Source organism: Choloepus didactylus, chromosome 1 (assembly GCF_015220235.1).
Source record: "Choloepus didactylus isolate mChoDid1 chromosome 1, mChoDid1.pri, whole genome shotgun sequence".
Classification (NCBI taxonomy): Eukaryota; Metazoa; Chordata; class Mammalia; order Pilosa; family Megalonychidae; genus Choloepus; species Choloepus didactylus.
This window is the reverse complement of record NC_051307.1, coordinates 89,328,307-89,339,543: the sequence shown is the minus strand read 5'-3', so window position 1 is coordinate 89,339,543 and position 11,237 is coordinate 89,328,307. Positions and strand designations below refer to the sequence as shown.

At 42.3% G+C, this 11,237-nt stretch overlaps 2 pseudogenes; both read left to right on the top strand.

Annotated features, from left to right (window-relative positions):
* Window positions 1–369: 369 nt before the first annotated feature.
* LOC119534505 lies at window positions 370–5,631 on the top strand (annotated as a pseudogene).
* A 1,660-nt stretch (window positions 5,632–7,291) lies between these two features.
* On the top strand, window positions 7,292–9,458 carry LOC119537826 (annotated as a pseudogene).
* Window positions 9,459–11,237: the final 1,779 nt, after the last annotated feature.

The window sequence follows — 11,237 nt, the reverse complement described above, 5'->3', positions numbered from 1 at the left end:
AAAGGAAATATTTCCTCAATAGAGCAACTTTTCTGACTTTAGGTAATTCTATCCATGAGAATTCTGCCCTGGCTGGGATTTCCGCTCAAGCATCTAGTGAATTCATCTAACAATACCTGGAAATAGAAACAAACACAATTACTGACCACAATAATGTTCTTTAGAAATAGTAATCCAACAAACCTGCCCTGGCCCTAAAGGAGGCAGACCCTGATCTCCCTCTGCACAGGCTGGGTGCTCCAGACCTGGAGGGTTGGTTGGACACGGAGTGTCTGCTGACAGCCCCAGTTCAGTCCAGCTGCCAGCTCTTCTGTGCACTGGTTGGGGCTGGGGCTGGGGCTGGGGCTGGGGCTGGCATGGGGCCCGGGAGTGGCTCTCTGCCCTCCCAGGTCTGCCTCAGGGGGCATTAGGACCTGCAGGGCACAGGTGAGACTGACAGCTGGGAGAGCTGCCCCAGACACTTGCAGATCTGGGCTTCTGGCATCAGAACTGGCAGCCTGAGCTGTGGTCGCCCTGCCGCTCATGTTACCCCGAGAAAAACTGGACCCGCTTCCTGACAGATTCATCCTGCAGCCACCAGTCTTCTACCCGGTGGTTCCTTACGTGACGACAATTTTTGGTGGCCTGCATGCGGGCAAGATGGTCATGCTGCAGGGAGCGGTCCCAATGGATGCACGGAGGTAAGAGAGGTGCACAGGTTCCAGGTGGACTTCCAGTGTGGCTGCAGCCTGCAGCCCCAGCCAGACATTGCCATCCACTTCAACCCTCGCTTCCACACCTCCAAGCCCCACGTCATCTGCAACACCCTGCACAACGGGCGTTGGAAGGCGGAGGCCCGCTGGCCCAACCTGGCTCTGCAGAGGGGAGCCCGCTTCCTCATCCTCTTTCTCTTTGGGAATGAGGAGGTGAAGGTGAGCGTGAATGGACAACACTTTCTCCACTACCCCTACCGGCTCCCGCTGTCCCGGGTGGACACCCTGGGCATATTCGGTGACATCTTCGTGGAAGCTGTCGGGTTCCTGAACATCAACCCATTCGAGGAGGGCGGAAGAGAGTATCCAGTTGGACACCCCTTCCTGTTGAAAAGCCCTAGGCTGACGGTGCCCTGCTCGCGTGCTCTTCCCCGGGGTCTCTGGCCTGGGCAGGTCATCGTAGTGCGGGGGCTGGTCCTGCAAGAGCCAAAGGACTTCACGCTGAGCCTGCGGGATGAGTCTGCCCACACTCCCGTGACGCTCCGGGCTTCCTTCGTAGACAGGACTCTGGCCTGGATCTCCCCGTGGGGACGGAAGACGCCTGTCTTGGCCCCCTTCCTCTTTTACCCCCAGAGATTCTTTGAGGTGCTGCTGCTGTGCCAGGAGGGAGGGCTGAGGTTGGCACTCAATGGGCAGGGTCTAGGAGCCACCAGCCTGTGCCAGGAGGCCCTGGAGAGGCTGCGGGAGCTTCGGATAAGTGGCAGCGTCCAGCTCTTCTGCATCCACTACTGAGGGGAATCAGAGAAGAAGGGGTCAGCCTACACCCAGGCCCCCACATTATGGTCCCACTCTCCTCTCTGCATTGAACTGTCCAGTGTCACCACCATGTCAGGCCTGGCTCATTTCTGGGGCCACGAGCCTGAGTCTGCAGGGGCTTTGGGCCCCACAGCAGAGGGAAGGCACAAGACTGTGAAGCCTCCTCAAAATTCTGCACCTCCCTGCACCCTGAGCCTGGAATTTGGCTCCATCTTCCTTCAGAGCCTGGACCAGACTCAAGGGGGCAGGTGTTGTAGCCTAACAGAGACACCCCAATATACAGTGGCTTAAAGAATGTAGAAGTTTATTTCATTCTCATCTAGTGGTTCTGGGAGAATGGTCCAGCTTGGTGGGGGAGCTCTGCTCCCCAGGGACATTCGGGTCCTTCCTTGACATCGTCTGTGTGGCTGAAGCACAGCTACCCCCATATCCAGGTCTCATCCTCTCTACCTGCCTTCTCAGAGGCTGAAACCTGGGCCTGGGATGGGCTCACGCTGTTTACATGCGGGTCTCTTTGGCCAGACTGTCTGCAGGGGAGGCCACGGAATATTCTCCAGCAGCACGTGCCCAGCCATAGTTCTATAGAAGAAAGACAGAAGGGATTTTGGTGGAAAGCTGCAATCTCTGCAACAAGTAGGTACATTAATATCCTCTTTTTATAAAGAAGGAAACTGAGGCACAGATTTTCCTTTACTTTCTCCCTTTTATATTGTAGTTGTCTTAAGTAATACATCTACAGACATTAAAAACCCCATTAGATGGCTAACATTTTTGTTTTCAACCAACAAATATATTTTGAAGAGTTTATTTCAGAGTTTCTCAAACCCAGTACATTCCGAGTCAGATAATTCTTGGTTGTGGGGGAGTGTCCCGTGCACTGTGGGATGTTTTGCCTTGTCCCACAATCATGACAATAAAAGTCTCTAGACACTGCCAAATGTCCCCTGGGGGGCAAAATTGAGAATCCCTGGGCTATTAGATTTACCCAGATGTTTACCATTTTTGTTGCTCTGCCTTTATTCCTGATGACCCAAGTTCTACTCTATTGACATTTCCCTTCCGTCTGAAGAGCACCCTTTAGTGATTCTTTTAGAGAAGATGCTGGCAATGGTGTCTCTTAATTTTCCTTCACCTGAGGAAGTCTTTTTTTCACTTGGGCAAAAACTTATAAAGGGGATTGTTGGGTTGCACAGTAAGTGTCCCTTGTGGTAAGTGTGTGGGAGGGATGGGGGGTGGGAGTGGAAGAAGATGAACCGGAGTGTGCATGTGGGGGGTTGGGGTGGGGGTTGGTTGGGAGGAAGAGGCAGCAACCCCTTCATCAGAGCCCTGGACTTGGTGCCTTAAGAACAGTCTATAGTGAGTAAGAAAATAAAGACAAAAAATAAATTAATAATAATAAAAAAGAGCAATCTATATGATTAGATGTTCTTAGATGTTCTTCAAAGCAAAGGAGATTTTCTTTCAGAACACTGATTTGGCAGTTTCTAACAAACTTAAACATATATTTACCGTATGACTCAGAGATCCCACTCCTAGGTATTTACCCAAGTGAAACAAAAATGTACATTCATGCAAAGACCTGTATTTGAATGTTTATAGCAGCTTGATTTATAATACCCCCAAACTGGAAAGAACTCAAGTGACTATCAACTAGTGAATGGATTAAAAAAATCCGTATGATGCATATAATGAAATACTACCCAGTGGGAAAAAAAGGAACTACTGATTCTTGCAACAACATAGGTGAATATCAAAAAAGCATTATGTTTAAGGGAAAGAATCCAGACCTAATGACTACATACGGTGGATGCTATTTATATAACGTTCTGGAAAAGGCAAAATCACAGGGACAGAAATCAAATCAATGGTTGCCTAGGGGTGGGGTCAGGGAAGGAGTTAACTACCAGGGGCATAAGAGAAGCTTTTGGGATGATGGAAATGTTCTGTATCTTCATTTTAGTGGTGATTACATGATTGATATGCACGTCAAACTTGTAGAACTGTCCATAAAAGGTGAACTTAACTGTATGTAAATTATACCTCAATAAGTTGACTTAAAAATTTAAAGGATTCATTAGTGGGAAGCAAGAAAATGATCAGTCACCCAGAGCTAGTCAGTCATTTTATAAGATGATTATAGAAAGAATGTTGCTTTCATTACTTAAATAGTAGTAACACTATGTTAAAAGGGAAGTTTAAGCTAAATGTATTCCAAAGTGAGTTACTCAATCCTGAAACAAATATATTTGAAGTAAGATCAGCCACTTCAACCTTCATCCACTCCAGAGTATTAGAGAATCAGGAGTTGGAGATTAGAGGAGAATGTTTTAATGAACTTGGGGGGTTATTTGTACATGTGTTGAGTTCCTCCTTTCTGGCAGGAGGAAGAATGGGGGCTTCTCCCTCCTTCTCTGGGCAAAAGAGAAAGGCTTTATGGACACACTCAGAGAGCTTGATATATGGCCACTGGGGTCGGGGGGTGGAGCGGCCAAGGAACTAGTGTCTGAGTCCCATCTGGAAAATTCCAGAGGTGAGAGTAAACTGGACGCTGCTCTGTTTCACAACAGGTGCAATCTGCCCCTCTCGAGCAGGGCGTCTCTAGTGGATGCCCAAAAGCACCCACACATGAGTCAGCACTGAACACCTATCAAGTGTGGGGAGTACTGAAGCTAGCTCACCACTGCATTACCTGTTAGGAAAGACTTTTCCTGCTCACCTTATCACAAAACAATATCCTCCTCCATCGAATTGCTTTTCCAACTTTGCCACAATCAGCTGGCCATTTTCATGTGGGCTTATTTTTGGATGCTCTATTCTGTTCCATCGATCTATGTGTCCATCTTTTGGCCAATACAACACTGTCTTGACCACTGTAGGACCACATTAAGTCTTAATATTGGGTAATATAAGTTCTCCAACTCAATTCTTCTTTTGCAAATTAATTTTGGCTATTTGCTTTTTCATATAAATTTTAGAATAATTTTGCCTATATCTACAAAATATCCTGCAGGGATTTTGATTGGAATTGCATTAAATATAAATCTAGATTAAATCTAAGGTCTAACTGGGGAGAACTGACCTCTTTATTATGTAGAAACTTCCAATCCAGGTCTCTATTTTCATCAGGATTTTGTAGTTTTCAGTATGTGGTATACATATGGTGTTAGATTTATTACTAAATATTTACTTTTTAGAGCTATTGTAAATGGTGATTGTTAACTTCAGTTGGCAATTGTTTATCGTAAGCATATAGAAATACGGTCAATGTTTGTGTGCTGGCTTTGTATCCTGTGACCTCTTCTCTCTTCCTCCTGCTCCAAATCCAGAGTAAGAAACTGAACTGAGAAAGACAGGTAAAGAAGGATAGGAATGGTCAGATGTGCTTCCTATCCCATTCCCCACAGCTAGAGGAGTAGAGAGACATTAGTTCAAAGTCAGAGTTCTGATAAGTGGCTCAACCTCATTAGTCAGAAAGAAAATGCAAATTAAACCCCACTGCCATGCTACTACCTGCCCACGAGAATGGCTAGCACTAAAGTCTGACAACACTAAGAGCTGACAAGAATATGGAGCAAAGGGAAGTCATGCACTGGAGGGGAGGAGCACAAACTAATGCATCAACTGGAAAACCATTTGGCTCTAGCATATGCACTCTCTCTGAGCCTGCAATTCCAATGGTAGGTACATATCCAATAAAAAGGCGTCTACAGATGCCGGAAGATATGGATGAGATTGCTCATAGCTGCAGTCTATGAAAGACCTACTCATTAACAGAATGGGAAAAAATAAATTGTTTTCTATTCATACAGTGGAATACTATACAGCAATACTGCATTATAGAGCACTGATTAATTGCACAGAAGTGAAGTTGAGCAAAAGGGCCAAACACAAAGCAATATTTACTATATAATTCCATTTATATAAGATTGAAAAACAGGTAACACTAATCTATGCGGCCAGAAGTCAGGTTATTGGTTCCCTTTGAGGAGGTGGGAGGAGGTAGGGATTGAGATTAGGCATGACAGAAATTTCTGGGCATTAAGTGTTGTTCTCTCTTCACCTAGGTGTGGTATTCTAGTTTGCTAATGCTGCCGGAATGCAAAACACCAGAGACGGATTGGCTTTTATAAAAGGGGATTTATTTGGTTACAAAGTTACAGTCTGAAGGCCATAAAGTGTCCAAGGTAACACATCAGCAATCGGGTACCTTCACTGGAGGATGGCCAATGGTGTCCGGAAAACCTCTGTTAGCTGGGAAGGCACGTGGCTTGCATCTGCTCCCAAGTTCTGCTTTCAAAATGGCTTTCTCCCAGGATGTTCCTCTCTAGGCTGCAGTTCCAAAAATGTCACTCTTAGTTGCTCTTAGGGTGTTTGTCCTCTCTTAGCTTCTCTGGAGCAAGAGTCTGCTTTCAATGGCCGTCTTCAAAATATCTCTCATCTGCAGCTCCTGTGCTTTCTTCAAAGTGTCCCCCTTGACTGTAGCTCCTCTTCAAAATATCACTCTCAGCTGCACTGAGATCTCCCTGTCCATCAGCTCATTTATATGGCTCCAGTGACTCCAATTAGACCCACCCTGAATGGGTGGGGCAACACCTCCATGGAAATTATCCAATCAGAGTCATCACCCACAGCTGGGTGGGGCACATCTCCACAGAAACACTCAAAGAATTACAATCTAATCAACACTGATAACATCTGCCCACACAAGATTACATCAAAGATAATGGTGTTTGGGGGTCACAATGTATTCAAACTGGCACATGTGGTTACATAATTGTGTTCACTTTGTGAAAATTAATTGACCTATATGCTCTTATGATTTGTGCACATTCTTGTACATATTTTACTATTCAATAAAACATCATAATTAAAACAATTAAAAAAAAAAAAAAAAAAAAAAAAAAAAAAAAAAAAAAAATAATAATCCAATTCTTTGGAGCACTGATAGTCTCACATCAAACAGAATAATAACTCTCAAGAGACTTTCTCTTGCTTCTGAAACTTTTTTATTTTTATTTTTATTTTTATTTTTATTTTTAAAATACATTTTAGGCCCTCTCTAGTGGGTTGGTGTTACATGGCAGCGACTGAGGCAAAGCAAGAGCCTGGGAGATGCGGCTGCCTCCAGCACAGCCGGAGACCTGAGCCGACCCTGGGGGCTGACTGCCGCTCCGCTCTCTCTCAATGAGTCAGAGAAGTCTCATTGTACCGAAGTAAGAGGGACGTGATCACTAACAAAAGACATCTGTTAACCAGCAGCCGCCAGAGCCCCCTGTTGAAATACACAGCAACAAAGGAAGAAAAGAAGCAAAATGGAAATAGTGCTTACCAGCACCTTAGAATGATGCTGCTCAGAACCAATCCAACACTGAATTTATCTGCACGGTGAAGAGAATGTTCAGAGAAGCCTGTTGTGTGCATATTTATTCACATTTTCATTAAATGTTAAATTGTTTAGCACAAGTAAATCTGAGTGCATAGTATGTCATTTCATTCCATTTGAGTTTCTGTTTTCTTTAAGTGTCTGCAGAGTTGCTGCCCCTTTCTTGAACTAAGAGTACTGCAGTCTTTTTAATTCTCAGTATGAGGAGAGCATTTTGAGCTAAGGGGAGCTCAACAGCCTGGTTGGCATATGCAATGAGCATCAAGAAACCATCTTGCTGTGGAGGCAAAATTATTTTTCTTCTCCCTTTTTGAAAGACCTTTCCTTTTGATTCCAGTGTTCTTTCTTGTTTACACAAGTTCAACAGTTTGAAAAGAAGAGGCAATAATAAGGGTTTCAAATGGCTGAGAAATTTGAAGTCTCATGAACATTCATGGTTTTGATCTAGGCTTTAGGTATATGACTTAAAACTGTTGGGTTGTGGAGGCAATGGCTTGGTTTTTTCTGCTGTAGACAATGACTGTGACAAAAGAGTAGCCATCAAGAAAATTGTCCTTACTGATCCCCAGAGTGTCAAACATACTCTACATGAAATCAAAATTATTAGAAGACTTGACCATGATAACATTGTGAAAGTGTTTGAAATTCTTGGTGCCAGTGGAAGCCAGTTAACAGATGACGTGGGCTCTCTTACCGAACTGAACAGTGTTTACATTGTTCAGGAGTACACGGGGACAGACTTGGCTAATGTGCTGGAGCAGGGCCCGATACTGTAGGAGTATGCCAGACTTTTCATGTTTCAGCTGCTACTGATGGGCTCAAGTATATTCACTCTGCAAATGTACTGCACAGAGATCTCAAACCAGCTAATCTTTTCATTAATATTGACGACTTGGTACTGAAGATAGGTGACTTTGGTCTTGCATGGATCACGGATCCCCATTATTCACATAAGGGTCATCTGTCTGAAGGATTGGTTACTAAATGATACAGATCTCCACATCCTTTACTTTCTCCTAATAATTATACTAAAGTCATTGACATGTGGGCTTCAGGCTGCATCTTGGCTGAAATGCTGACTGGTAAAATCCTCTTTGCAGGTACACATGAATTTGGACAGATGCAGCTGATTTTAGAATCTATTCTTGTTGTACATGAGGAAGATCGTTAGGAGCATCTCAGCATAATTCCAGTTTACATTAGAAATGACATGACTGAGACACACAAACCTTTAACTCAGCTGCTTCCAGGAATTAGTGGACAAGCACTGGTTTTCCTGGAACAGATTATGACATTTGGCCTATGGATTGGTTGACAGCAGAAAAAGTACTCTCCCATCCTTACATGAGCATATATTCGTTTCCAACAGATGAGCCAATTTCAAGTCATCCTTTTCATACTGAAGATGAAGTTGATGATATTTTTCTTATGGATGAAACTCACAGTCACATTTATAACTGGGAAAGGTACCATGATTGTCAGTTTTTCAGAGCATGATTGGCCTATACATAACAACTTTGATGTTGAGGAAGTTCAGCTTGACCCAAGAGCTCTGTCTGATGTCACTGATGAAGAAGAAGTACAAGTTGATCCTTGAAAATATTTGGATGGAGATCATGAAAAGTATCTGCAGGATCCACATTTTGATACCAATTATTCTACTGAGCCTTGTTGGCAGTACCAAGATCATCATGAAAGCAAATATTGTGATCTGGAGTGTAGCCATACTTGTAACTACAAAATGAGGCCACCATCATATTTAGATAACTCAGTCTGGAGAGAGAGTGAAGTTAACCATTATTATGAACCCAAACTTATTATAGATCTTTCCAGTTGGAAAGCACAGAGCAAAGAAAAATCTGATAAGAAAGGCAAGTCAAAATGTAAAAGGAATGGATTGGTTCAAGCCCAGACAGCTCTAGAGGAAGCATCACAGCAACTGGCTGAAAAAGAAAGGGAAAAGAACCAGGGATTTGACTGATTCCTTTACAGCGGGAACTATTCAACTTAGTTCACGACATGAGCCTACTGATGTTGTTGATAAATTAAATGTCTTGAATAGCTCAGTGTCCCAACTAGAATTGAAAAGTTTGATATCAAAGTCAGCAAGCTGAGAAAAAGAGGAAAAGGGAATGGCAAATTTTGCTCAATTAGAAGCCTTGTACCAATCTTCTTGGGATAGCCAGTTTGTGAATGGTGGGGAGGACTGTTTTCCCATAAGTCAGTTTTGTTGTGAGGTAAGGAAAGATGAACAAATTGACAAGGAAAACACTTACACCAGTTACTTGGACAGGTTCTTTAGCTGTAAAAAAGATGCTGAAATGCTAGAAACTGAGCCAATAGAGGACAGGAAGATTGGGGAGAGAGGAAATCAGGAAGGATTTCTGAACAACAATGGGGAGTTCCTCTTTAACAAGCAGCTTGAATCCATAGGCATCCTACAGTTTCACAGCCCAGTTGAGTCACCACTTAAGTCAATACAGGCCACATTAACATCTTCTGCTATGAAATCCTCCCCTCAAATTCCTTATAAAACAAACAGCAGCATTCTGGATCATCTGAACTAAAAACACTCAACAGACCTTTCTCCTTGTATTCTACATGAAATGTGTTTTGTCTTTTTTATTACAGGTGTTTAAGTCATTTTTTATTTGTATCATTTTAGTACGGATTTCATTAGTTTTTGGTTTTTAAAATCCAGCCTTATTTTCTACATGTGAGCTAGTTTTAATTTTTTTATTGAAATTGCTCACATACTATACAATTATTCAAAGATCCAAAGTGTACAATCAGTTGCCCATGGTACCATCATACAGCTGTGCATCCATCACCACAGTTTAATTTTTTTTCAATATTTAGAACATTTTCATTAGTCCAGAAAAGAAATAAAGACACACAAAAAAAGGAAACTCAAATTCTCCCATACCCCGAACCACCCCCACTCCATTGTTGATTCATAATATTGGTATAGTACATTTGTTACTGTTGATGAAAGAATGTTAAAATACTACTAACTGTAGTATATAGTTTGCAATAGGTATATATTTTTTTCCTATATGCCCCTCTATTATTAACTTCTAGTTATAGTGTCATACATTTGTTCTAGTTCATGAGAGAGATTTCTAACATTTGTACAGTTAATCACGGACATTGTCCACCACAAGATTCACTGTTTCATACATTCCCATCTTTTAACCTCCAACTTTCCTTCTGGTGACATACATTACTCTGAGCTTCCCCTTTCCACCACATTCACACACCATTCAGCACTGTTAGTTAGTCTTACAACGTGCCACCATCACCTCTGTCCATTTCCAAACATTTAAGTTCAACCTAGTTGAACATTCTGCTCATAATAAGCAACCGCTCCCCATTCTTTAGCCTTGTTGTATAACCTGATAACTTACATTACTTGTTGATGAGTTAACACATTATAATTAGTTCATATCAGTGAGACCCTGGAATATTTGTCCTTATGTGACTGTCTTATTTCACTCAATATAGTGCCCTCAAGGTTTCTCCATCAACCCATTTTTTTTTAAAGACGATTTTGTTCACACACCATACATTCCATCCTAAGAAAACAATTGATGGTTCCCTGTATGCATTTAGCTTTGGTATATTGCCTATGTTATATTAAAGGAAACATAATACAATGTTTCTGTTAACTGTAGTCTCTAGTTTGCATTGGTTGTATTTTTCCCGCAATCCCACCCCATTTTTCACACCTTGCAAGATTGACATTCATTTATTCTATTTCACATAAAAACATATTTGTACCTTATATCACAATCGTTGAGCACCCTAGGTTTCTCTGAGTTTTACAGTCCCAGTCTTTATCTTTTCTCTTTCCTTCTGGTGTTCCACATGCTCCTAACCTTCTTCTTTCAACCATATTCACAGTCATCTTTGTTCAGTGTACTTACATTGCTGTGCTACTATCTCCTAAAATTGTGTTCCAAACCTTTCACTCCTGTCTTTTCCTTTCTGTCTATAGTGCTCCCTTTAGTGTTTCCTGTAGAGCAGGTATCTTGTTCATCAACTCTGTCATTATCTGTTTGTCAGAGAATATTTTAAGCTCTCCCTCATATTTGAAGGACAGTTTTGCTGGATATAGGATTCTTGGTCAGTGGTTTTTCTCTTTAAGTATCTTAAATATATCACCCCACTTCCTTCTTGTCTCCACGGATTCTATTGAGAAATCCACACCTTATCAAGCTCCCTTTGTATGTGATCAATTGCTTTTCTCTTGCTGCTTTCAGGATTCTTTTTTTATCTTTGACATTTAATAATCTGATTAAGTGTCTTGGCGTAGGCTTATTCAGATCTATTCTGTTTGGGGTAAG